The 27812-nt window shown below is 36.7% G+C and overlaps 1 protein-coding gene and 1 long non-coding RNA gene across 11 annotated transcripts in view; both read left to right on the top strand.

Moving 5' to 3' along the window:
• The window catches only part of Ephrin (ephrin), a 276024-nt gene that overhangs the window by 236660 nt on the left and 11552 nt on the right, over positions 1-27812 (top strand). The window lies entirely within an intron of this gene.
• On the top strand, positions 9806-26468 carry LOC108358490 (uncharacterized). The gene is made up of 3 exons (XR_001846782.1): positions 9806-10472; positions 14878-14881; positions 26458-26468. It is a non-coding gene; the product is annotated as an uncharacterized LOC108358490 (long non-coding RNA).

Genomic DNA, 27812 nt, shown 5'->3' with positions numbered 1-27812 from the left:
TGCGCTGCAGCAGAACTGCCACTTTAATGCTGGGTAGAAGCTGGAATAACTTTTTGAGAAACTTTACCTCACCGCACTGCCTCTCTTGCCCACAAACAGAGTTGTTGACCATGGACATGCTCTTTTCAACAAACGTCCCTGCAGTACGGGGGAGTGACTACAGGACTGCTGAATCGGTAGCTACCTGATAAACACCGTCAATTACCGACCGACTACTTGCAGTGTATTTCATCGATTACTTTTACAAGGCAATGTCCTAGGCGGTAGTCACCATCGGCTCTCTCTGCACTACCGGGAGTTACTAAAGTAGTCACTTGCGTGATTTATGGGCGCCCTCTGTCGTAATTTTTCGCTTTCGCTGCTTACGACTGGTTCGACTCTGCACTACCATGTGCACTACCACGGGTTAATAGAGTAGCTACTTACCTAGGAGTCGGTGCAGTAGCGGTTCAAAAGTAGCGATTGCCTCCAGCAGTACTGGAGTGATATGTTTGATCACCTCATGCGAGACTAGAGCATAGATCATAAGACCACCTGCACATAAGGCTATGTAATACTCCAAGGTCAATAGTAGTTTGCTATTTTATATGTATGCTGACTTTCGCGTGCATTTAAAGAGAAAGGTCTCCCTGATATGAAAGTCATTTAGATTTTCTAAGTGTTTGGTTAGAAAGGAAGTGATCTGAATTTTTGCTCCTTTTAGGTACGAATAGAAGTAGACTTGCTCTCAATATTTGACTAAGATTTTTGATATGATCCTACAGTAGGGCTGCCATAATCCTGACCCATCGACCAGGACACTTATCATCCAAATCAAAAACGAAGATACAATTGAATATGGTTCCAATATATTCCCTACAAGGACAGTTGCTTTGGTTCTAATATTATAAGCATTGTAGTTTTGTGGCACAATCCCTAGAGCTCAATGAGTGATGATTATGAAAAGTTCTGAATTTATTTTTATCATAAAGGAAAAAATGTCTCGTGACGGTGACGTAATTTGAAAAAAAGCGGCGCACATAAGTGGTCTTGAAGGTTTGCCTTACCACCATTAGCAAATTTCCGCATATCATACAACGCGCTTTGCCATTTTGTACATGCATAACCTACAGATAATTTAGGATATCTTAATTGAAGCCATTCTAAAAGACTTATGCAACATGGACTGAAAAAAATGCTTTCCTGCATGCTTCTTAGAAAGGTGTTTCCTACTTACAATTTACTTAGAATTACAAATAAGATTCAATAAGCATTTTAAGTCTAAATAAAACAATTTAATATGAACCTTAAATGAATTCCTTAAAGTAGTATGCGTTTTATGAATTAAGAAACACTTCTTCAAAAGACGTCCCACAAAAGCCCTTCTGAAAGCACTCTTTTGAATAGCGAAATCATAGGCCCTTCAATTTGTGCCGCTCCATCCAAAAAATTAAGGAGAAAGGAATAACTTTCAGAAGGCATTTTGGATGAGATTTTAGATCCTGAAATTATCTACTGGGTAGTACATGTGTATGACCCCTCAGCCATGTACCTGATCAGAAACTTGCATTTGTCCGACAAAAATGTTCAACATGTTCGAAAAAACGTTCCATTATCAATTTTCGACTACTACTGACAGAAAGCTATCCTTTTTTTCATAACAAAAATTTGCTAAAAATTAGAGAAGTGTCTGCATGGACCTTCATTAAAAACCAGGACAATTAAAGTGTGAACCAGGACACCAGGACAATTTGTCTAAATCAGGACAAATCCTGGAAAACCAGGACGTCTGGCAGCCCTATCCTACAGCCCTACATCAGATCATCAGTAGTATGACATGAGCATTCAGTTTGAAATTACTTACATAAGTATATTTTAGCTGTTGCAGTGACGATCCCATAGAGCAATTAATCTGTGCGTGTCCAGATAAAATCTTTAGAAATTTTTGCCAATACAGGTGGCACCAGGGACATGTTTCGGTCCGATCTGGCGAGTCTATTGTATTCTTGTGTGTAAACTTACTCATACTCATACTAGATTCATATTTTGTAACGTAAGCTCTGTTTCCGTATTTTCCAGTAAGAAACGATCCAGTAACTTGCCACTAACATAATTTCGGAGAGTAAGCCAATACAATTACACAACATACAAAGAATACGCAGCTGAGCGAATTCCCCTAATATTTACTCCCAATAAGAGAAGTATGCAAGAAAGTACGAACACGCAAAACCTGTAAGAAGTTGAAAGTTTTGTGAACAACTGATTAAAATGTTATCTTGTTAGTGTGAATTGCACAAAGCATCATGCAACCAGCTGTTTTTCTTACTGGGAAATAGTTACTAGTAATAAGTAAGAAAGTCTAAGTTCGGGCGGAGCCGAACATTAAATACCCGGCGCAAGTATTAAATATATGATTTTAACCTTTCCGAAAGATACCGCTACGTGGTATCAGTTTCGAGTAAATTAGCGTCCTTAAATTGCGAAATATTGAAGTTTCAAGCATTTTTGAAATTTACCGTTATATGAAAAGCGGCCTCAATTTTAATCCGATTTCACTAATTTTCAACGTTTTGCTTTTATGTGGCAAGCACAATTACCATACCGAGTTTGGTACAAATTGGTAGAACGGTTACCGAGATACATATATGTGATTATAAGCGGGCGGTGCCACTCCCATTTTCGAAAATTTTATCATAAACGTATTTCTTGGTAAAGAATTGTTGCAAGCATTAATTTTGAATAAATTAGCTTTAATATTTACTGATTTATGGAAGATTTCGGATTTCGCCAAATTACCGTTATATGGGAAGTGGGCGTGTTTATTGTCCGACTTTAAAAGTTTTCGGTTGTTGTTGTTGTTGTAGCAGCATACAAGTTCCCCAAAGAGTTTTTGGGGAGTGTTGTTGGAGTGACAGTCCTTGGCCAAATATAAATCTGGGTCGTTCCGGATACGTAGACCCGACTGTCGTGGGAAAAGTTTTCGGTCGTTTGGTATGCTGTAGCAAGGCTAACAATTGTGCCAAGTTTGGAAGAAATTGATGCAGCGGTTACCAAGATATACACATGTAACCATAAGTGGGCGTGGCTACGCCCATTTTCCAAAAATTTATAATATTCTTATTTTTCGTCTAAAANGGAAGAAATTGATGCAGCGGTTACCAAGATATACACATGTAACCATAAGTGGGCGTGGCTACGCCCATTTTCCAAAAATTTATAATATTCTTATTTTTTATTTTTTGTCTAATAATTATTTTAAATATAAATTTTGAGTGAATAATCTTCGTAGCTACCACAATATCGCAGTTTTCGTTTTTCTGAAAATTACCGTTATATGAAAGGTAGGCGTGGTTATTGTCCGATTTTGCCCATTTTCAATACCATCCGTCCTACGCCCGAAAGAAGTGCACGTACAAAGTTTCGTTAAGATCAGGGATGTTGCGAATGTGGAATTTTAGACATCCGCGGATGCGGATGCGAATGCGGATTTCAAGTATTTTTGTACCCGACCGCACTTGTACGCAAGGGTATTATAACTTTACTCACATAACGGTGTTTGTAACAGGTAAAACGAATCGAGATAGATACAGACAAATGTATACATAAATGATCAGAATGAAAAGAGTAACCGTATGCGCACACGATAACTCGAGTACAAATTGAGATATCTTAACGAAACTTGGGGAAAATGGGAAAAATCGGACGATAACCACGCCTACCTCCTATACAACGGTAGTTTTCAGAAATACGAAAACTGCGATATTTTAGTAACTACTGAAGATTACTCACTCAAAATTGATATGTACAATAATTTTTAAACGGAAAATAAGAATATTATAAATTTTTGGAAAATGGGCGTAGGCACGCCCACTTATGATTACATGTGTATATCTTGGGAACCGCCCCACCAATTTCTCCCAAACTTGGCACAGTGTTGGCCTTCACAAAACATACCAAACGGCTGAAAAGTTAAAAAATTGCATAGTAACCACGCCCACATCCCACATAACGGTAATTTAGAGAAATACGAAAGCTTCGATAAATCAGTAAATACTGAAGCTAATTTATTCAAAATTGATGTTTGCAATAATTCTTTAGCAAAAAGTACGCTTATAATAAAATGTGGGAAAAAGGGCGTGAACCCGCCCTCTTAAGACCAGATATGTGTATCTCGGTAACCGTTCGATCAATGTGTACCAAACTCGGTACGATTATTGTGGTTGCCCCATAAAGGCAAAACGTTGAAAGTTATTGAAATCTGACAAAATTACGACCACCCTTTCATAACGCTAATTTTACCCAAAATTGATACTAACAACAATCCCTTGAGAGGAAGTAACATTATTTTGGAATTTTGGAAAATGAGCGTGATGCCGCCCACATATATCTATGTATATAAGTTTATCTCATTATGTCTAACTGAACGTTCTGTCGAAGATGTTTGAAATAGACGTAAAACCACCACTGCTTACCATGTAGCGGTAGTTTTCGGAAAGGTGAAAAAAACTATATTGAATACTTGCGCCGGGTATTTAATGCTCGGCTCCGCCCGAACTTAGACTTTTTTACTTGTTAAGAAATAATTTAGGTGAGTAAATTAGGTGATTTAGTTATATAAAAAATGGAAAGGTTAGTAATTTTTAACAATTTATTTTTTAGTACTTGAATTTAAAAATTGGAACATTGTATTCAATAAAAAGTTTTAAAAGGGTCGTAAATCAAACCTGCGCCACTAAATAACTACTCGCTCGCTGCGAAAAACTTGAAACTGACAAAATTGTCGAGACGACTTTCAGTTATATTTATTATTATTCCTTTTTTATTGCGGTGCAATAATTATTTTTTGGGAATTGCATCGGTCTGCAAGTGTCGTATGTATCCTCCTGACTTTCATCTTCACAATCTAGTATCATGGCAAGATCGTTGTTTAAACACCGTTGTTTTCCAAAGAATTCTTCATTCTCATTCTCTTGGTTGTTTCTGAATGTGGAGAACCAGTAACGTCAATAGCGTTTTTCGATTTTAGTTTTTGTAATTCATTTTTGATACTTTCTTCTGTGACTGGCCAGATATACGTTTTATCATTGCACTGGCATAATATTCCAGGGACCGAAAATAACAGTTATTTTTTTACCAGTTAAACTTGGCCTAATATTTTTTATTCCGAAAGTTTTTCTGGATAACAAACAAACAGCTTACCAAAACTAAACAAATTTGGCATCATGTGAAAGGGGACTGAAATAGCTTTTGAAAAGAAATAACGAACGAAGGTTACCATTTTTATAACGAACGAAGGTTATATATTTTTTTATATCATTTACTACTAAATAAATTCATATACCTGACCCACATACCTGTTCTATGGTAATTAATTATCATTTTTTATTGAAATAGTTTTCAATAGGTGACTTTGCTCGTTTAGACATTTCAGTTTTAAAGCTATTTAAGTACTCTTTCATTTGATAGCAAACTTGTTTAATTTGGATAAGCGGTTTGTTTATTGTCCGGAAAGGACTTTTAGTTGAGAATAAAAAATATTTGGCCAAGTTTAACTCGTAAAGAAAATAACTGTTACTTTCGGTCCCTTCAATATTCGCATTCGCAAAAGATCCGCATTGATTATTGCGAATGCGAAAGCGAATGCGAATGTTAAAATTAATGCAGAAGCTCCACGGTTGCGAATGCGAATGCGATTATTCGCCACAACCCTGGTTAAGATATCTCAATTTTTACGCGAGTTATCATGTGCACAGACGGACGGACGGACGTACGGACGAACGGACGGACAGACAGTCACCCACCGCTTAATCGATTTCTCCTTTCATTCTGATCATTTATCTACGCATTTGTCTATATCTATCTCGATACGTTTTGCCTGTTACAAACAACCGTTATGTGAAGAAAGTTATAATACCCTTGTGCACGAGTGCGCTCGGGTATAAAAATTTATTCAGTAAAAATCCAGTAAAACTTGCAAGTTCAGCTGTAATTTTTGCTCTCTCCATTTCCCCTGTTTTGCTAGTTTCTTGCAAGATTCGCGTATGAAAACGCCATCCAGTAAAAACCATTAAGGGCGCTATTACAAGGTATCTATTTGCATATGTAAATGCTACTTTTTTGTATTTACTCGTATGTACCATATATTAGAACGTATCAGAAAAGTAGCATTTCATATGCGAATACATATCGTGTAACAGGGAGGGCTCTAAAACTTTTACCGGTTTTTAAACTTTACTGGTTTTTACTGGATAGTGCGTACGAAAACAGGGCTAGAATTCTGGTAGATTTTCTTTATAAACATTCCTATTGCGGTTTAACAGGAGGAAAACTAAATGAGCTACGGCAAACATAGTTGTCCCCACTTGTCGATTCGCCAAAGCATGTACTCCCAGCAATAAATAAAATAAAAAGTCAATTTATTTTTTCCCCTAAAAGGAATGTTAATGTTGTTTTAAGTTTCCTCTCCATAGTTTGCTTTATTTAAAAATGATTTAATTAGTTTCCGTTGCTTATAACTTATATTTTTGGCATTACATGCATTTCAAACATTTTAACTTATGTAACTTCACTTTGGCTTTACTCATAAAAAAATTTACTCAAATTTCGTTCTTACTACATTTATACATGCAATAATATTGTGATTTGAGCTATAGTTTTTTATAAATTCTTTCTTGCCAATTAGAATAGGTACGCAATATGCACATGCAGTACACATGCAGTATGGATTTATGCACAGATATGCAAACCTGATTGCATTAAAGAATTGTTTGTATGTACATATGTATGGAAAGATACACACATATATGTATAAAAAGACATGCAGAAACATATTTATTGTATGGAAGCCTACTGCGCCTATCTCTCCGAATCACTTCAATTTTTAGTATCTTATTCTACTCGGAGAATAAGCGCATAGGTATTGTTTTAATTTCTCGATATGACTCATCAATTTTCGATTCTCAAAAATCGAAAATTTTTTCGTTATTATTCGCGTTTTTATTAAAAATTTTAAAATAATTATATATCTATTCGATGCATATGGGCAAATCTAAAAAACAGGTAACCTTTGTGTTATTTAGCTTTATTTTCACAGTTCTAAACTAAATCAAGCTGGTTGCTTTTGGATATAATTCACTGACGTATACTTAAAGCCTCAAAAAAAATTTGGATCAATTTGCTACATAACTTTTGAATTATGGGTGTTTAAATTTAGANAAAAAAATTTGCCTCTAGAAGTGTGTAAAAACCTTGATTTACTACTTTTAATGATGCTCCTTTTTTTAGGCAGAATATTTCGAGAATGGTATCAAAGCAACTGTTTTTCGACAAATGTTCTGATAGTTGCTCTTACTTAACTGGATCCTTCTAAATTCAATGGCGTCCTCAGTTTCACCCTATTGGCTCCACTTTTCGAGATAGCGGTACTTGAAACTTTGCTTAAATTTTAACTATTTTATAAAAGAAGTCCCTCGGTTTTGAAGATATTTTACTAAAATTTTGCACATAACCGTTTTTTGATATTACCTTAACTATTCCATAAAATCATCGAAATCGATTCACTAAAACATATAGCTCCCATACAACTGATTGATCAGAGACGTTGTTTTGCGTTATAACTCCTTCACTTAAACAGGTTAAAATTTAGTATAGGTTCAATTTAACATATAGCACGCATACAATTTATTATTCAGATATGAAGTTAGAGTTATAGCGCAAAAACACATATCTGAGTAATCAGTTGTATTGGAGCTATATGTTAATGTTAACCTATTTCGATAATTTTAAGGAATAATTAAGGTAATATTAAAAAACTGTTATGCGCCAAATTTTAGTAAAATAACTTCAAAACTGAGGGAGTTTTTATAAAATAGTTAAAATTTAGTCAAATTTTCAAGTACCGTTATCTCGAAAACCGGAGCCAATCTGATAAAACATGGCATGCCATTGAATTTAGAACATCCCAATTAAGTGAGTTCAACTTTCAAAATCTTTGCTCAAAGTTTACAACTTGTACAGCGTAATTTCAACCCAGCTTATTCTTTTGTTTTCTAGTTCATGCTTATTTCTCGTCTAACTTTTGAAGCATTTGATGAAAATAAATTACACTTATATTAATCGATTTATTAAGAGATTACGAATAAAATGATATATAAAACATAGGTGTGCGCACAAATTTAAAAATTAAAATTTTTTTTTTTGAAAGTGTACCTATTTTTTAGATTTGCCCATATATGTAATACTTCTATATTGGCAGTAAGCTAACTTCTCAATGTGTAAGCATTCCGAAATCAAACCGTGTGGGGAAAATCTCTAGTTCTGAACTGGTGCGCTTCTAGTATATTTAGACCCAGTACTGGTTCGCGATAAATCTCTTTTGCATGCAAGCAACTGGCGAATTTAACATGGCGATGTCCTAGGAAGTGTCAATTGCCCCCCGCTGCATCCTTTTTTCGATAGTTCCGAACTAGACCTAAATTCTATAGTTCCGAACCAGTTCAAAAATCGACAGACGAAAGAAAAAATCATCATGATTTTTCAATCTTTTTGGTTCATCCGTGGCGCGATTTTAAGTTATTTTGGAAGAAATGTGTTTTCAATTTGAAATTAAATTTTTTTGAATGTACATTTCGTTTACATACCTTTAGCTGTAGCTGAGTTTGCAGAGGTGCTCGCTGTTATTTATTATATTCCAGACGGTCCCAAGATGTTGAAATGTTAACACAAATTTTAGTTTTGTATTACCAAGCTATGAAAAAGCATCTGCGAAGCACAGAATAGAAGCGTATTTGAACGAAAAAGCCGCCGAACACATATCTATGTAAAGTAAACAAGCCCCCCGCTGCATCCCTTTTTCGATAGTTCCGAACTAGTTCTAAATTCGACAGATAAGATCTAGTTCGTTCTGCATCCCGTTTTCTATAGTTCCGAACCATTTCTAAATTCGTCACTTTAGATATAGATTTCTAGTGAAAAAACTGTAAAAAATTAGTTTTTTAAAAGTACCACTTTTCGCCGATTTTGGACTGGAGGGGATCTAGTGCCTATCGGACTGGTTCCTTTTTGGCGATAAAGACCTAGTACGGAACTAGAAATTTGATTCACCAGTCCGCGGTTTCCCTGCAGGGAAGCGAGACAGTCTAGTACGGTTTTTGTCAATGTGTTGTGTACTTGAGTGCCGTTTTTGTATATGAGTTGTGTACATGTTTATTTATAAACGTGTGTGTTCCTTTTCTTTCGTACGTGTTTATTGATATATCTGTACTGTAGTGTTTTCGGACGGTACTAGCACTTACTGCCAATATAGGAGTATTACATATATGATCTTCCGATCTTGCTATTTTTAATTTGCTTTTTACAAAAAAATCAAAGATAAAAATTAATTTTTTTCAAAAAGGTCATTTCACTTTTTTCAATTTTTAGGTTATAATAGATTGCCGCTTCCACATATGTTATTGTTTGGCCAAGCACCTCCTCCGATTTGTTGCGTGCGCCTTGATGTTGTCATACAAAGAGGAGGGACCAACAGTTTTACGCCGACTCCGAACGGCGATTGTATTTTAATGAGAAGCTGTTTTTCATGGCAGAAATACGCTCGGAGGTTTGCCATTGCCTGCCGAGGGGCGGCCGCTGTTAAGGAAAAACCTTTTTTTCTAAATTTTGTTTCCGATGGTGCTTTCACCAGGGCTTGAACCCAGGCGCTGCCGAGTGGAAGCGCACACTGCTTAGCACTACACCACAGCGGCCGCCCGTAGTTATATTTTTTTTATTTTTTTTTAAAGAAATTGAAAAGCAATACCAAAATATTTTTAGCTTAGTCAAGTTAGTTTTTTTTTTAAAGAAATTAAAAAGCAATAACCAAAATATTTTTAGCCCAGTCAAGTTAGCTCAATAAATAGGGGTAAGCAGTGTTTGAATCGCGGACTACAAAATAGCATAAGCTAAACTTTTTTGCTTTTCAAAGCAAGCTGCTCTTGGCCATTTTCAATACATTTGCAATTGCTTAGCTACCACTAAGAAAAATAAAGCAGCGAAAGCAGACAGCCTTTGCTCTTGCTTACAGCGCAGTTTGTTATTGCTTAGACAGTCAGCCGAAGCAAACAGTTAAGAAAAAGTGCTGTTGCTGAAAGCAGATCCTTACTGTCTTCACATGCTTGAAATTCTCACTTGACAACATACTTTTTCATTTGTAAAATGTCGGCAAAAAAGAAGTTCGTATTTTTCACCAAAATAAACGATTTTGCTACTCTGAAGAATTCGGCGAAATGAGTAAATACCTGTACAACAAAAATGATAGTTGAAAGCATGCGAGAGCTCGCAAACCGCTCGGTATGCGAGAAAGAGTAGCTTCGTACTTTTTGCGGTCTACACGTGTGGCATCTCGCATGCATCGTCACGCAAGCGAGATTTTCCAGGTGCATACGGGTACCTACCCTAATGGAAGAAAGTGTTTTTTTTAAATCAACTAGTTCAAAGACTACTTTGAAACAAATGCAGTGAGTTAAGGTACGGTTAAACGTAGAATTGCTAGCGCTTTTTCTATGCATTTTGCTGTCAAAATGTGAAATCGAAAGTCTACTTTCCCGTGTAAGCTGCCAGAAAGTCCTTTTTGAAGATTTGCAGAAATCACTTTCGGATATAAAAATTGCAAGGTGTAACTGCAACTGAAATTACGACCCGTCTCCACAGGCAAAAGTTTTTGCCTACCAATTGTCATTTTTATTGCCTGACATAAATTTTATCAGAGGCAATATTTGTGCATTTTTTATCTCGATAAAAGCATTTGGATGGTGGCTATTTTTTCCGGATTAAATCACTTACAAAATTAAAAAAATATGCTATTTCACACCCAAATACATAATAACAAATATCTTAATAGAAAAAAGCTCAATTTTTGCTTTTATATTGAAATATCAATAATGTTGCCGCCACGAAGTTATCGCGCATATGAAAAGTTAGCTATGAAAGTACCAAATTGCTGGCAATATTTATCAAGATAAAAGCTTTGATAATTATTGCTTGCCGAGAGCAATATGCGGTTTCCACTGGCAAAATTTTGCCTGATAACATTATCAAGATAAAAACTTTTGCCTGTGGGGACAGCAAGCTACGCAAATCGATTCGAGAAATGCTAATTGCAACTTGCTCGTGCTGCACTAGTAATTTTCATTTTTGCTGCAAGTGCTATCCAACCAATCGAGTGTTGCCGTGCGATGCACATAGGAACGAATCGACAATATAGGACGACGAAAATGTTTACTCTATATGTATTTGACAGATTTCAATGAAATTTGGTATTTGGGGATTTTCATCATCACTAATAACGAATATTAAATTAAATTTCCATAATTCACAATGGCGGATCCAATATGGCGGACGATTTCTTCAAAAATGTATAAATTTTTATGTAGCTTGGTATTTACTCTATATGTATCTGACAGATATCAATGAAATTTGGTAATTAGGGATTCTCGTCGTCACTGAATTCGAATATTAAATTAAATTTCCAAAATTCAAAATGGCGGATCCAATATGGCGGACGATTTATTACAAAATGTATAGATTGTTATGACGCTCGGTACCCAGACCTTTTCGTCGTCACTGATTTCGAAATTGATATTTAATTTAAAAACATCAAAATGGCGGATCCAATATGGCGGTCGATTTCCTCAAAAATGTATAGATTGTTATGAAGCTTGGTATCCAGAGATTTTCGTCGTCACTGATTTCGAAATTGATATTATATTTTCAAAAACTCAAAATGGCGGATCAAATATGGCGTTCCGAACAATTGGCGTTTTACTTTTAACGCAGTGCATTACCTTTAGCACCATTTGAACTTATTTTGAATTTTGAAAATGTAATTTCAATTTCGTAAACAAAGATAACGAGGATCTCTGAATACCAAGTTTCATAACAAACATTTTGAATTTATAAAATCTGATATCAATTTCGAAATTTTTGACAACGAAAACCCCTGGATACCAAATTACATTGAAATCTGTCAAATACATATGGATTAAACATTTTTGTCCTCCTATATTCTTGATTCGTCCCAATAAATGACTTAAGAAAAAGATGCTCTATTTAATGAAGGAGGAAAGGGGGAACGAGCTTGTGATATATTCACATTGGCAATTTGTTCGATTTTCGAACTGTTGAAGAGAAATTGCTGTACTCGTTGGACATTTTTTTATAACTCTAACTAATATAAAAATTTAAAAATTTTTTAATAAAAAAAGCCAATTTATAAAATAGCTATTACACCCATTTTACAAACAACTATATTATTAACGAAAATCGAAATATAAAGTACATACCTCACGCCTCTTTTTCCATGTTGACAAAACTATTAGTTGTTAATAAGAACAAAATGACAAGCGAAACTATTTTATCATCGCTTCAAACAAAAAATTATTTAATTCGACGAACGAACGAACGCTGCGTTGCGTTAAAAGTCAAAATTAGTGTGCTACATTGTGGACTGGTTTATAAGGAGTATTAGAAAAGTATGTGTGATAAGATTTAAAGACTTTTGTTTTTCTATTTTTGTCGTCGTAATTAGTCACTTTGTCCTTATGTGCGACGCGATTTTTTTATTTGCCGCATAAAAAAAATGTTCATAAAAATTTCTTTACTTTCATACAAAAACAGGGGATGCGTTCCAGTATTTTCAAAAACCGCATAATTTCAGGTACTCCATGTAAAAAATTCTAAAAAACCGCATAAAAAATCCAGCAAACATTATTATTCTATGTAAAACTGAACATTAATGAAATAAATAAAATTGTGTCTGTATTTTAAACAGAAACAAAAAAATACCACAATAAATACATGAATTATGTAAGAATACAAAGACAAATTAATCATCAGAAGCATTGTCTCTTTCGCACTGAAAAAAGTAATAACAACCCTCAAAAAAGCACAATCGCTACACCGAAAAAATGGTTGAAAAAGTAGTGTCGGAACGTTTGATTTTCGGAAATAAAAACTGCTTTCGTAAGTCACTTTACATGCAAGGTGTAACTGTTCCTGCAATCACTTTTGGAAATTTTTGAGTTTGACAATTTTTAATAACCTTGATTTTTTATTGCTGCTTTTAATAGGAATTTTAGAAAAATATTAGACTTTTAATGCTTCCAAAATTAAATGTATTATAACTAATGCTGCAGCTAGTTAGAAGTACGTGCCCCGTTCAGCATACCTGAGTTCTTTTTTTTTTGTTATTAACGCATTAAACAAGGTAACATTAATACGCTCTGATACTGCAACTAATATGAAACACCAAAGGCATACTAGGAAGCAATTTTGTTGGAATAAATTTAAAAGTTTGTGGTAAGCGAAATGTAATATACATTTTTACAAAAATACTTAAAATACAAGTGCTGCTACTAGCTTCCCATCAGGTCACATACAGTTGTGCGTTTGAGACGCCGCCGGAATGTTGAAACCAGGAGTAGGTTGGAAACACTCGAGTTGACATGAGATATCAACCGCTGTTGATGAGCTCTGGCAGATTGCTTAACCACGTCAGTGACAGTAGGCATACCAAGATCGGGATGCAGGTCTGAATTCCTCACGTAGAACGGAGCATTAACTATACCTCGTAGTACCATTTTTTGAAACCTCTGCATGATGTTTATGCAAGATTTGCTTGCACAACCCCAACGCAGCTTAGCAATAAGTGTAAAGCTAAGATATTTTGCTTCGTTGACATAGGGAACGCTAATCTCATTTATGAAGATTGGTTTGTATGGTAACTTCTTTAATGCCATTTCTTTGCCCAAGTCACTACAGAATTTACCGCAGATTGTAGTATATTTATAGATTCTTCTACCGTTTTTCCGATCGCCAAGGGCGCCGGGTCCGCAAATGTTGCAGTCACAAATTTCTCCTAACTTAGCAAGTCGCAGTAGGCGTGCCAACAACAGTTTTTCAAAGAGTTTAGATAGCAAAGGGAGTAGCGATATTGGCCTGTAGGAAGAAACTTCATTAGGCGGCTTGCCAGGTTTCTGGATCATAATGACGTCTGCCATCTTCCAATGGATGGGAACATACTATAGCTCGAAACAGCAATTAAATAAGTGTGTCAGGTAAACCATACTGCCATGGGGTATGTTTCTTCAGCTGTAATAAGGTCAAAGCCCGGTGATTTCTTTACCTTCAACTTGCTAATCTGACTTGAAACGTCTTCAGGACTAACGTTACCTCCGGAGCAGGCTGTGCTTGTTGTATCAACCTCATTTGATCCTTCCTCAGGAGTGAACGAACGTGGTTTTGAGGTGTTCGGCGAAGATGTTTGCTTTTTTCGCGCTAGTCTTTGCCCACGTATTCACATCGATCTTCAGTGGAGCACACCTGGTTGTAGTTGGTTTTGCAGCTTTCCATAATGAGTAGTCGGTTGTCTTTTCCGACGTTAGTCCCAATAAGTATCGGTTGAATGAATCGTTTTTAAAAGCTTTAATTGCCGCCTGTAGCTGCTTCGTTATTTTGTTTAATCTGCCACCGTCGACGAAGCTTCCTCTTTTCAGATACTATGTCCATGACAGAGGCGGGATATTATTTCCTGTTCTGGATAAGCTTCTGTAGAGGAGTACTTCTCCAAGCGGCTTGTTGGATTCGTTGGATGAATCGTAAAACTTCATCGCCAAGCTGATCAACATGTGGTGATTTATTACAATAATCGCTATGTGTTTTCTGTTAAAATTTTCTCGTAAATTTTTAATACTAATGTTCTTCATTCTACAACAAGTTTTAGGAAAATTCAAAAAATTATAATAAAAAAACCCCAAACTTCTCTTCTTCTTTATTGGCGCTGTAACCGCCTAAGCGATTTTAGCCGAGTCCAAACCAGCACGCCAGTCATTTCTCTTCTGTGCTAACTGACGCCAATTGGAAAAGCCAAGTGAAGCCAAGTCCTTCTCAACCTGGTCTTTCCAACGCAGAGGAGGCCTTCCTCTTCCTCTGTTACCAGCATCGCGACCCGCGTTGAATATTTTCAGAGCAGGAGCGTTTTTGTCCATTCGAACGACATGGCCAAGCCAGCGGAGCCGCTGAATTTTATTTCGCTGCACTATGTCTATATCGTTGTAAAGCTCATACAGCTCATCGTTAAATCGTCTGCGATATTCGCCATCACCAACGCGTAAAGGTCCGTAAATCTTTCGCAGAATCTTTCTCTCGAAAACTCCAAGAGCCGCCTCATCAGATGCTTTCATTGTCCATGCTTCCGCGCCATACACCAGCACAGGCATGATGAGTGACTTATAGAGTGTGATCTTTGTACGACGAGAGAGGACTTTACTTCTCAATTGCCTACTCAGCCCAAAGTAGCACTTGTTGGCAAGAGTGATTCTCCGTTGGTTTTCAAGGCCGACATTATTATTGGTGTTAATGCTGGTTCCAAAATAAACGAAGTCATCAACTTTTTCAAACTTGTAACTGTCAACAGTGACGTGGGTGCCAAGACGCGTATGCTCTGACTGTTTGTGTGATACAGGAGATACTTCGCTTTGTCCTCATTCACCACCAGACCCATTCGCTTTGCTTCTCTATCCAATCCCGAGAAGGCAGACCAGACGTAGCCCTTGTTTTTACCGATAAGATCGATACGTCGGTATACGCCAGCAATTGTACGCTCTTGTAAAGTATTGTGCCTGAGCGGTTCAGTTCTGCGGCTCTTATTATCTTCTCCAACATCAGATTAAAGAAATCGCACGAAAGGGAGTCCCCTTGTCTGAAACCTCGTTTGGTATCAAACGGCTCGGAGAGGTCCTTCCCTATTCTGACGGAGCTGGTGGTATTGCTCAACGTCATTTTACACAGCCGTATTAGTTTCGCGGGGATACCAAATTCAGACATCGCGGCATAAAGGCAACTTCTCTTCGTGCTGTCGAAAGCGGCTTTGAAATCGACAAATAGATGGTGTGTGTCGATCCTATTCTCGCGGGTCTTTTCCAAGATTTGGCGTATTGTGAATACCTGATCTATGGTGGATTTTCCAGGCCTAAAGCCACACTGATAAGGTCCAATCAGCTCGTTGACGGTGGGCTTCAGTCTTTCGCACAATACGCTCGATAAGACCTTGTAACCTATGCTTAGAAGGCTAATTCCGCGGTAGTTGGCGCGTATGGCGGGGTCGCCTTTCTTGTGGATTGGGCAGAGCACACTTAAATTCCAGTCGTCGGGCATGCGTTCATCTGACCATATTCTGCATACGAGCTGATGCATGCACCTCATCAGCTCCTCGCCGCCGTACTTGAATAGCTCGGCTGGCAGGCCGTCAGCTCCAGCAGCTTTGTTGTTTTTCAGCCGCGTAATCGCTATTCGTACCTCGTCATAGTCAGGCGGTGGGACAGCTACTCCATCTTCATCGACTGGGGACTCGGGTTCGTCTTCTTCACTACTTTCAGCGCTACTGCCATTCAGTAGGTTGTAAAAGTGTTCCCTCCACAATTTAAGTATATTCTGGACATCGGTCCCTAGGTCGCCATTGTTGTCCTTACAAGAGTTTGCCCCGGTCTTGAAACCTTCCGTAAGTCGCCTAACTCTCTGGTAAAATTTCGGGCGTTCCTCCTGTCGGGCAGCATCTCAAGCTCCTCGCACTCACGTATTTCGGCCTCTCTCTTCTTATTGCGGCAAATACGTCTCGCTTGCTTCTTCAGTTCCCTATAACGGTCCCACATGGCTCGCGTTGCGCCCGATCGCAGCGTGGCCCTGTAGGCGGCATTTTTTTCTCTGCGGCTTCTTGACATTCCTCATCGTACCAGTTGTTCTTTCGGGCTCGCTGAAATCCAACTACTTCTTCGGCAGCGGTACTTAATGATCGGGAAATGTGGTTCCACTGCTCGCGTATGTCGGATTGCTGAAGCGTGCTCTCAGAGAGCAGGTGTGTGAGTCGAGTGGCAAACCATTTTTTCAGAGTATTCTGAATTGTAGAGAAATTTTAAAGAATTCGTAAAGATCTCATCTGATTTTTTGCCGAATTTTCTAAAATAAAATAAACTGCGCACACTTCGCTTCTTTTACGAAATTTCGGAAGAAAATCGGTAAAGCAATGAAAATAATGCTGCTTTGTGAAGAATTTCTTGCAGAATTATTTCCGAATTTTCTTTACTTTTCGTAAAGAAATTTCTTTAAGAGTTCGTGTCAACCACTTGATATAAGTTTCTTTGAAGATTCGTAAAAAATCGTTACAGAAATGAGATACTCCTGAAGATTTCGGGAACTTTGGTTTGCAGGAAAAATACAACCTGCTATACAGTTCAATGCGAGCGTGAGCTTTTTATTTTGACCAATGTCTTCGTTATTACTTAACTTTTTGCAATAGTTGATACATCAATAGATAGAGAATTAAAATATATTTCAGAATTATTTATTTAAAACTAATTTAAAGTACACTATATGCCTTTTTTCAAGCTCACACTCAACTATGTGCGTACGCAAAGCATTCGCATGTGAACGACAAGTTTTGACAGATGTGTGTGAGCGTCCATACGAACACAGATGGAATTCTTTTGGTCTAATTATGGCAACTTAACGTAACTTACGGCTCTCTCTTAAAAATTCTGTTAAATGGGCGTTGCTTATAATTGAACAGCCGAAACTTAACGTAACTTAATGCCACGTCGAAATCTGTTTCATTTTGATTCTCAAAGTTCTACGTTCCGTTAAGTTAAGTTAAGTTGCCATAATCAGGCTTTTTGCCTTTGCGAACTTTGTAAGTGGGAACACTTTTCAGAAAGTATCTGAGCAACTGTTCCTAGTCAGAAGTTACAGGATTTAGTCCGGAGTTTTTTTCTCCTGTAAGTGGCAAACGATCAGCTGATTTGCATATGCAAACAAAAACAGAAAGCGGTGTAAGCAAGGAACCTTATATTTGTAAAAAAAAAGTAAACAAAGAAATATTTGAATATGTATAGTTTTTAATAATTAGTTAGTGATATTTCAGCCAAATCAGTGTTGTACAAGTGACATGTAAACAAACCGACTGACGTTTTTACAGGAAATAGTGCTTTGTGCGTTTCCGTGCACTTCTGCATATGTTCTCCTTTTACTCTCACTTGAAAGAGTAAAGTGACAGTTCCACAGGTTTTAGTCCGAAGTTCAAAGGAACAGACTATATGTATGTATTTATGGAGAATAACACAGTAAAGAAAAAAGCAAAAGCAAAAATGAGAATACACCAAACATACTGCTTGAAGCAATAGCAAATTTTCCTAAACTGGTTGCTTCGGCTGATTGTCTAAGCAAAAACAAACTGCGCTGTAATGATTTCATGCCTCTTTTCGCTTTTGCTGTCTTCTTTCGCTGCTATCGCTTTTCGCTCAGCAATTGAAAATGCATTGAAAATAGCAAAGCAATTTCAAGCCCCGGGGGTAAACTTACAGTAATTCCCATTCAGCTGAAATTTGGTACGAATGTTGCGAACGCCATTATGAATGAAATGGGAAAAGTCCACATCGATTCCACATCCGCAAAAAAATGTATTAGAGGTCAAAAGTCACTTAAATTGTTTTTTTTCTTCTTTCAGCCAAACTGTAAGTAATACCATAAAAATAGGCGTCACAAAAGTGTAGATCATGCAATTATCTATAAAAACTGTTATAGCACTGGTTTTCCTAGGAATAACCACTTCTGAGATATAACGATTCAAAAAGCTGTGTTCTTCACAATATTCTCCTTTGTCCTCGAATAAATTTATTTGCGGATGTGGAATTGTCGGAGACTTTTCATATTTTATTTATAATGGTGTTCGCAACATCGGTACAAATTTTCAGTTCAATGCGAATGTTTTAATCTCTTAAAAAACAAAAATTACCTCAATGCCATATATACCAAAATGTAGGCATTGAGGCAAAAATTTTGCAAAAAAAAATGCATTCTTATTTTTTTATGAAAAGCGCAATGTCATCTTTGTTTTTTTGTAAAAAAAATTAAAAAGCGGCAGATGGCATCACCCATAGTATCGAATAGATATCGTCACTAGACACGAATAAACACGCGAGCTCAAAAGTTGACCCGGAAAAAAGGCGCTTAAAGAAAACTTCTGCGAAGAAAGACTCATAACATAGTTGACGGCGAAGAAAGACGCGTTAAAATATTTGACGGCGAAGAAGGACGCGTAAACTTATTTTCGCAGTCAACTATGTTTGCGGGTGTAACAGTATGTAAATTCCCCAAAAAATATTTAAGGAATGATGCTGAAGTGACAGTCTTTGACCGAGTATAAATCTATGACTACGCGTCTTTCTTCGCCGAAGTTTTTCTTAACCGCCTTTTTTCTTAAATTTTTTTTACGCATCTTTTTTCGCTGTCGAAACACTAGCGCGCCTTTGTTCGTGTCTAATGACGATATATAATTATTTTCAACTTCCAATAAAATACGAATTAGAACGAAAAAATGTTCGACGAAAATGCAATTTTGATGATATCGACAAATAAAAAAATACATTTGCGTTTATTTTCCGCGTAACACAAAACCGATTGTGTTTGCCCACAAATTGCATTACATGCGATTCCAGAAAAAATTCAACTGGCATACATATGTACCTACATACATACATATATGCATGAGTCTAGAATAACATCTAAAAAACTTAGGTTTCAATAATTACACGCTGTATCAAAATAAAGAAATCTTCACGTACATTTTAAGTGACTTAGTTCAGGTCGTAAGCCTGGTCGTGTAATATCCAAAACTGTTCTCAAAAATGTCCATCACTCTGAAATTCTGAACTTATTTATAAAAATTATTTTCGCATGACTACTCGGACCAAACCATTGTTGGCTTAGTTATTTGTATGGGTTTAAAAACGAGGCATTTTGAATAAAAAAATAAAGAGCATAGCTAAGATGTGAGAAATTTTTTAAATTAACCTCAAACTTACTCATTGTTAGATTTTTCCATTTCTACGGTATTTTGTCAAAAATTTTATAAGAAAACTTTTCCATTTGTCATGACTTGGAAAGAACACATGCCCATTATGATACCATAAGGAGTTACAAATTCCTTTCGGTGTTAAAAAGATCACTCAGGTACAAATAACTTCGCTGGCGCTATGGGCTTTGCCAAAGCTTTTATTTCCAACTGAGATCTCAGTAAGGCAGTCTGCACACGCGTCAGACGAAATTTGTACGCTTTGATGCGGCACAGCATACTAGTCGTCAGCTTCACGAATTCGTCAAAGCAAGCTAGCTTGGGGGTAAAGCAGTGTGGGAGGCTAGGAATACGTACGCTTAGAAAAGAGGAAGAAATTCGTTTAAAATTTTCCGTGTGCGTGCATGCATTTCATAAAAAAGAACAGATAAAACAATAAAATTCGTGCAAATACGCTTGACGCTTTGAAGTCGCTTCGTGTGCAGATCTTGAGGCGTAGAGGAATCATCACTGCATAAAAAATTTAATACGCGTCTAAAGCTATACGACCCGTGTGGACTTCCTAAGACTCTCAACTAATGGTTTGCCAAGCGTTCGTTAAAGGCCCTACACACGCATTGATTTATCGGACAACCAGTTGACCAACCTACTTAACGAAATTCCCTACAAACGCACCAACCAGTTGGCCGATTTCATTTGAGTGAGAGTTTTTGAACTGTGAACAACACAACAGCACCGGTAAACTTTAAAGCAATGCTTCTAATTTTTATGTATTTTTATTGCTACCGCCCCTGTTTTCACAAATTATATGCATTTTCACTAGCAAAACGAACCGAAAAACGCATGTTAACCTTAATGCGCGTTTAAAAAAAAGAAATTGCATTTTAGGTTGCCAACTTGTCTACACACAGAGCAACATGTTGACAAATCTGCCTCAAAAATCAAAAATTTTTGATTTTTCTCCAACTTGACGAAGGTTTGCCAACTTGCCTACATACGGCTTATTTGTCACCAACTTCTAGTATTGGCCAATAAACCAATGTGTGTATACGGCCTTTAACATTATTATTACTTAACTGTACGACTATACAGCTGTGGGCGCTTGCATACGAAAATCCGTAAGAGATATGTTTGTACATATGTCGCTTGTGTAGACCGTTCATCGCAGAAGGTAACTCTGGGTTTAGCAAAAACTTTTCACATTTGTTTCGATTTCGAGTAAGAAAGATGTCGTGTAATTCAAAGAAACCAAGCAAAAAAGTAAAATTTTCGCAAAATCTGTAGAAAATTTACAACATATTCGCATGTAATGGTATGCGATGAAATGTCCTCGTACAAAAATTTCTCTCCTATAAGATTTCGTATGCGAGAAAACTGACAGTTTGTATGCGTACGCCTATAGCAGGTATAGACGTGGGGTAAAGCTGAGCAATGGCAATGCCAATTTTCATTTTTTTTCTAACTAACTAACTAACTTTATTTTCGTAAATTATTTGATCAGAGCTACGACCCGTACTGGGTCATACGAAATTATGTTACGCAAAGTTATTTTGTATAAATTACCAACTTTATTATTGCGTAAATGACAAATTCTAAATTTCCAACGCAGTAGGCAAAAAAAAAAAAAAAAATATGTATATACATATAAATACTTATGTATATTATCGAAGTCTTCGTTATTTGTCTAAATTAAATTTGCTCCTAATAAAATATCTGCCACACAATAACATTGAAAGATTAATATATGTACATATTTACTTCGCTATGGGATGAGTAAATAATAATGTTTGCTTTTACAAAATTAATATTGAAAATTTTGAAGATAACAAAATCTAAACTAATTTTATACGTTCATTGAATATATATAAGCCAAGGAAGTGAATGTTTTGAAACGCACTAGCATTAAATACCCAACTTGCCCACAATCCTAAGTTATTACATATGTATATGTATATGCATAAATATGTATGTATGTATATAGATTTAAGGTTGCAAGATTTGCATACGTTCCTACTGTTTAGCTTGGCTGAGTCTATCTATGTATGTCTATGTTGCATTACCCCAAACATGTGTAGAAATAGTTAACAGGTCGCAATTTTACATAATCACATTCCACGCATATTTCGCACAAATGTATGTATATACGGTGACAAGCTGTATTTTATTTCGAAGGAGAATCATTTATTAGGCTACTGTCCTTTGACCTAATTTATTTTTTCAAAGGTCTACTTTGTCCTTCTTACGACCTGGTGTTTTGGTGAGAGTGAGGTATCCGGATTTTGGGCAGATTTTATGGGAAACGCATCAAGCCAAAGGCATCAAGCTGAAGTCAGATAAAACTATTGCTTCGCTTTACGTGACAGATTCGCTTTGAGAGATAAGATGAATTGTATGAAAATGCACAAAGCATGCCACATAGATCTTTGCAGCTGCAGCGCAAAGCGAAAAATGGCCAACTCTCATCTTTTTCCGCGCGTTGACAATCGGCCGATTTAATATTTATTTTGTTTCGTCCAAATTCGAGTTTTCATGCAGAAACATAAAATTTAATTACTTTGATGATATTTTTAAATCTAAATATATAAAATCCACAGCAATTTTGACGAGTAAAAAGCAGTTCAAAATTGTTTTCTTGGCGTTCATTGTGTCATACTTTTTGCGTCTGGCGCTTTGCTGGCAAAGTTATAAATATCACGCAAAGCCACAAAGCTTTATCTGGGATCAGCTTCAGTCTCATTAAATCTACACTATGGGCCTGTGCCAATTGGTAGAAAAGAGGAAATTGTGACGGATCAAAGTAAAAACTTGACATTTCTCGCGGTGAATACGAACGTTACAATTTTATCTAGCTCATGGGGCTAGGTAAAATTCTGACAGCTTATAAACATGTCTACACATAATATTGCTTGGCGGTGATAAAGAGTGAACATAAAAATAAAGGCTGAAATAGCACAAAAAGCGTACGTTACTTGCAAGTTATAAAATAAAGATAAATTTTAACGATTTCAGCAATACACAAAAATAGAGCTTTCACACGAGCGTTTGCCAAAATTTTACTTTGCATTTGCAAATTGCAAATTTTTCCACCCTGTCTCACTACGGAGAAAAAAGTTACCGATTGTCACAGGCCCTATGATTGATCCAATAAAGTATTCCCCGCTTAATTGCACTTTAAAGGTTACACATTTTTTGGTACAATTAGCCGGGGAATTAATTCAGCGGAAAAAATTTAAGGTCAATCTCTCTCCGATTTTTTAACCAATTCATCGGGGAAACCAATTAACTGGGGGCCAATTTAGCTGGCCCGGCAATGGCAAACCTCCGAGTGTATTTCTGCCATGAAAAACAGCTTCTCATAAAAATACAATCGTCGTTCGTAGTCGGCGTAAAACTGTAGGTCCCTCACCTTTCTGTGACGAGATCAAGGCGCACACCGCAAATCGGAGGAGAAGCTCGTCAAAACACTAACATACTATGTGTAAACACCAATCTATTATTATTATTAATTAAGCTGGGAATACTGTATGCGCAACCACGGTTAAATGCCGAATGGGAACTTATTCGCGAAAATAAAGTATTTCTATCAATTATTTATAGTTGAGAATGCTTTAGCTTGATGCATTTCTGAACTCAGGGGTAGTTCCCTTTCTTGCCAGCTCGCCCGCGATGCATCGCGTAATCAGATCATTTAGAACAATTCTGCGTTGAATTTCTACCTTTGAAGAGGTATTGTTGCATTTTAGAGTTTTAATAGCAGTCTGGCTGTCAGGGTTATCGGTATTCGATCGTTCTGTCAAAAAAGAATTATTGTATCAAAGGGCAGCCACTTATTCACTTGCTAATTAAGCTTGGAAGACACCACAGCAGCCCTGTAGGCGCAGGCTTATTTTCTTCTGTTCTTTTTTGAATCGCTGGACGTGCATATATTTCCGAGCACTTTTATCTCGAAGACTGCAAGGGCTGTTTCGTCGGATTTTGTCATCGTCCATGCTTCTGCGCCATGTGGTTGGACTGGAGTGATCAGCGATTTATAGAATGTGCGGTTTATTCGTTAAGATCGGATTACACTTTTCAGTTGTCCACTTAGTCCAAAGTAGCAGTTGTTGCCAAGAGTGATTATTCACTAAATTTCAAGACTGGCTCGAGTTAGAAAAGGTCATCTAGATTTTCGAAACTATAACTGCCAAAATTGGCGTGGGTACCAATGCGTGAAGTCGCCGGCTCCTTATTTGTCCTCGTCCGCATACATACCCATTCGTCTGGCTTCTGTATCTAGTTTAGAAGAGACAGAACTAACGGGCCGTTGTTGAGAAGCCGATGATGTCAATGTCATCAGCAAATGCCAGCAGCTGTATAATCTTATAGAAAACCGTATCCCACCGTTTCAGTTCTGCTGCTCAGATTAATAAGAATTAGGGACAAAACGATACCAGTAAATACAACGGCTGCAATTTAGTTTTGCATCCCCGGAGTTCGGCATTAAGGAGGGTATGGAACGATAGAGGGAGTTCTCCTGATTGTAAATATATATACTTTTAGCCGCAGAAGACTTATAGTTTTTAAGTTATTTGTTGTTAAAGTTAGTAAATTGAACTAACCTCTCGACGCTATTTCACACAATAAACACTTTATTTATGTACACACTTCGGCAAAATAGTTGCATTAAAAGCCCGCACAATGAAATGTAAACATATTTTTTAAATTTATAATGTATTTTTACTAAATTAAGTAAGTTTTAACAATTATCACGCACTTATATATGTATACGCACATTGTGAATACAGAACTGTTGATTCAACCATGGTTTCACACTGACATTAGAAGGGTGCTGCCACATCTAACAAAATAACACCACACATCTAATAAATAAATATGTTTTTTTAAACCATATTTTNCTTTATGTTCATACACAGATATAATTACTACTATATTTATAGATTTTGATGTACCTTCCACCAGCCGTGGTGTTAGTGCGCGGAATGCCAATGTGCTGACCGTGGCTGAAGTAGAAAATATGTGGAACCTAGTCAAAATTTATAAAAGATTGGATACGCGGGAGAAGTGTATTGAATTTGCCGAGGAACAGGGCCTTATATTACGTAATAAGTTGTGTCGCATCCATAAGGCACCGATGCTTGTGTCAACCGCGGGAAACAATACCGTCGGCATTTTCCGATGCCGCAAAGGGGTCTGCCGTTCTAGGGTTGCCACTGCAAGGGCCGCTGGGACGTGGTTTGAAAATGCGAAGATATCGCTTCCACATATTTTTTATCTTATGTATACATATGCTTCGCACTGGCCGCAGGCTCTCGTCAGGAAGGAGAATTTTATCGAGGGATCCATTTTATCCAGCGCTACCATCTGCGATTGGTACAACTATTGCCGTGAGGCAGTAGTATTGTACGAAATCGATCAGCAGGAAGTTTTGGGGAAAATTGGGGGCCCTGGTAAAATTGTCCAAATTGACGAGAGTAAGTTTGGAAAGCGAAAATACAATAAAGGTAACATAAATCTATATTGAAAAATACCCTTCGACTAAATGATTTTCTTTTTCAGGCAGGAGAGTGGAAGGGCATTGGGTCCTTGGAATGCTGGAGGACGGCAGCGAGGATATTCGCNATAATGTCAGTGTGAAACTCTGGTTGAATCAACAGTTCTGTATTCACAATGTGCGTATACATATATAAGTGCGTGATAATTGTTAAAACTTACTTAATTTAGTAAAAATACATTATAAATTTAAAAAATNTCACCGGAAAGTTAACCACAGCGATCCCGATAATCCCTTTGTAGCAGAAGACGGTACCCACACGCAACGGATTGAGTCGCAATGGCGTGTATTAAAAAGATTTTTTACAAAGGATAACTATAATAATCCACAAAACTTTGCGGATATGATGTTTGAGTACATGTGGAGGAAAAAAATCGCCCGANAATCTAATTATTAATGTGGATAGCTAAAAATGTTTGGTAGTTTGGCTGCGAATAAAAATAAAGTCCTACAAAGAAAGACCCACTATCGTCCCATTAAAATACCTATAGCTTGAAGTGAAAAGTTGCTAAGTACACTTTTTGTGAAAACTTATATTTGGATATAGGAAGCAACATAAATTAAAAACGCAACGTCTCCAAAAGCATAAACTAATGTGCTTGTTTTATTTCTTCCCGTTTATATTCAATTAAAGGCAAATTTGCTAAGTCTAAAAGAGGCACAGAAAAATCAAAAACTCACAAAAAATTCTAAATATTTTAATTTGCAACGGAACGTTCTGCAAAATTCTTGACGGAAATGTTTTGAAAAGTTCTTTTTCCTCCCCTGTAAATTTTCTACAAATGGACTTAGCAAACTTGCACTCTAAGCTAGCGATATGAATGCCCACACTACACTATAACTTAGTCCTCCAACAATTATCAACATGATTACTTCTTTCAGAAATATACCATTGTTACTCTGAAAAAAATGCTGTTGAACAGTGATATAAAACAGATAATTGTTATTAGTTAATTAATTTATATGAAATAAATTATAAAGTAATTGTTTTTAATCTCAATCGCTTTCTCTTTGTAAAAAGTAAATATTTATGTATAACATAGTAATTAAGTACATACAAAATTCAAAAATTCTGTTAACAAAATGCTGGGGTCTTTTTGAAAAACAACTTATTGGACTTTCCAGGGGCCAATTTTTCTTAGATGTTATAAAAGTCCGGGGCAAAATAATGTCTTAATGTAAAGTTATCAATATGCCTTCGATCCCAGGACTTCCTGGACCAAAATCCGGGATTGCTTTTATTTTTCGAACTTTTTGTGGAAAAGTCCAACAATAACTGAAAAATCCGGAATTTAATTTTTTTAGGCCAGTAATATCTGCTAAACTTTGCCAAATATTTTTTAAGTCCGAAATAAAAGTTCTTTCGTAATAATAAACAAACCACTTTTCCAAATTAAACAAGTGTGGTATCAAATGAAAGAGGACTGAAAATCTTTCAAAAAGAAATATCTGAACGAAGGTTGCCACATATTTCTATATATTTTTTTAATTTGATAACATTTGTTAGGCCAAAATAAAAGTGCTTTCGTAAAAATAAACAAACCCCTTCTCCAATTAAACAAGTTTGGTATCAAATGAAATAGGACTGAAATAGCTTTCAAACAGAAATATATCAACGAAGGTTACCACCTATTTATATATATTTTTTTATAATTTAATAACATTTGTTAGGCCAAAATAAAAGCCTCTACTTTTAAAACAGATGGCAACCCCATTCAGATGTTTCATCCAATCCCACCCAGCCGTTTTCGACTGAAGAGAGATCTCGAGCACGGTGTCCGTGTTTGATTTCACCGAATTGCTATGACCCTATATTGTCGCTGTGGTGTAGTGGTAAGCAGTGCGCGCTTCCACTCCGCAACGCCTGGGTTCAAACCCTGGTCAAAGCAACATCGCAAAAAAATATAGAAAAAAGGTTTTTTCTTAACAGCGGTCGTCCCTCGGCAGGCAATGGCAAACCTCCGAGTGTATTTCTGCCATGAAAAACTGCTTCTCATAAAAATACAATCGCCGTTCGGAGTCGGCGTAAAACTGTAGGTCCCTCCGCTTTGTGTGGCAACATAAAGGCGCACGCCACAAATCGGAGGAGAAGCTGGGCCCAACACTAACATATGTGTAAGCGCCAATCTATTATTATTATTATATTGCTAAAAAAAGTTGTAACTTCAAAAAAGAAAACATCTACAGGCCCAGTTCTTTAATTTGATATCCCATTTTCGAAATGCGTAATAACGGTGGAGATCCTACGACCTTCAAAAATGCCTTCTCGTGTTATATATTTCTATATCGTCGTTTATAGTACAAAACCGGGCGTCAAGAAAATGCAAAACTTTCTATGAAAGGCTGCCTTGTCTTATTTCCAAACGGTTCTCTCTTTTATCCCTAAATATCTCTTCGTCATATACC

This window comes from Rhagoletis zephyria, unplaced genomic scaffold (assembly GCF_001687245.7).
Source record: "Rhagoletis zephyria isolate East Lansing unplaced genomic scaffold, Rhagoletis_zephyria_1.1 Rzeph_scaffold_00260, whole genome shotgun sequence".
In the NCBI taxonomy this organism is placed as follows: domain Eukaryota; kingdom Metazoa; phylum Arthropoda; class Insecta; order Diptera; family Tephritidae; genus Rhagoletis; species Rhagoletis zephyria.
Note: the sequence above shows the minus strand (reverse complement) of the source record. Positions and strands in the feature narration are given on the sequence as shown.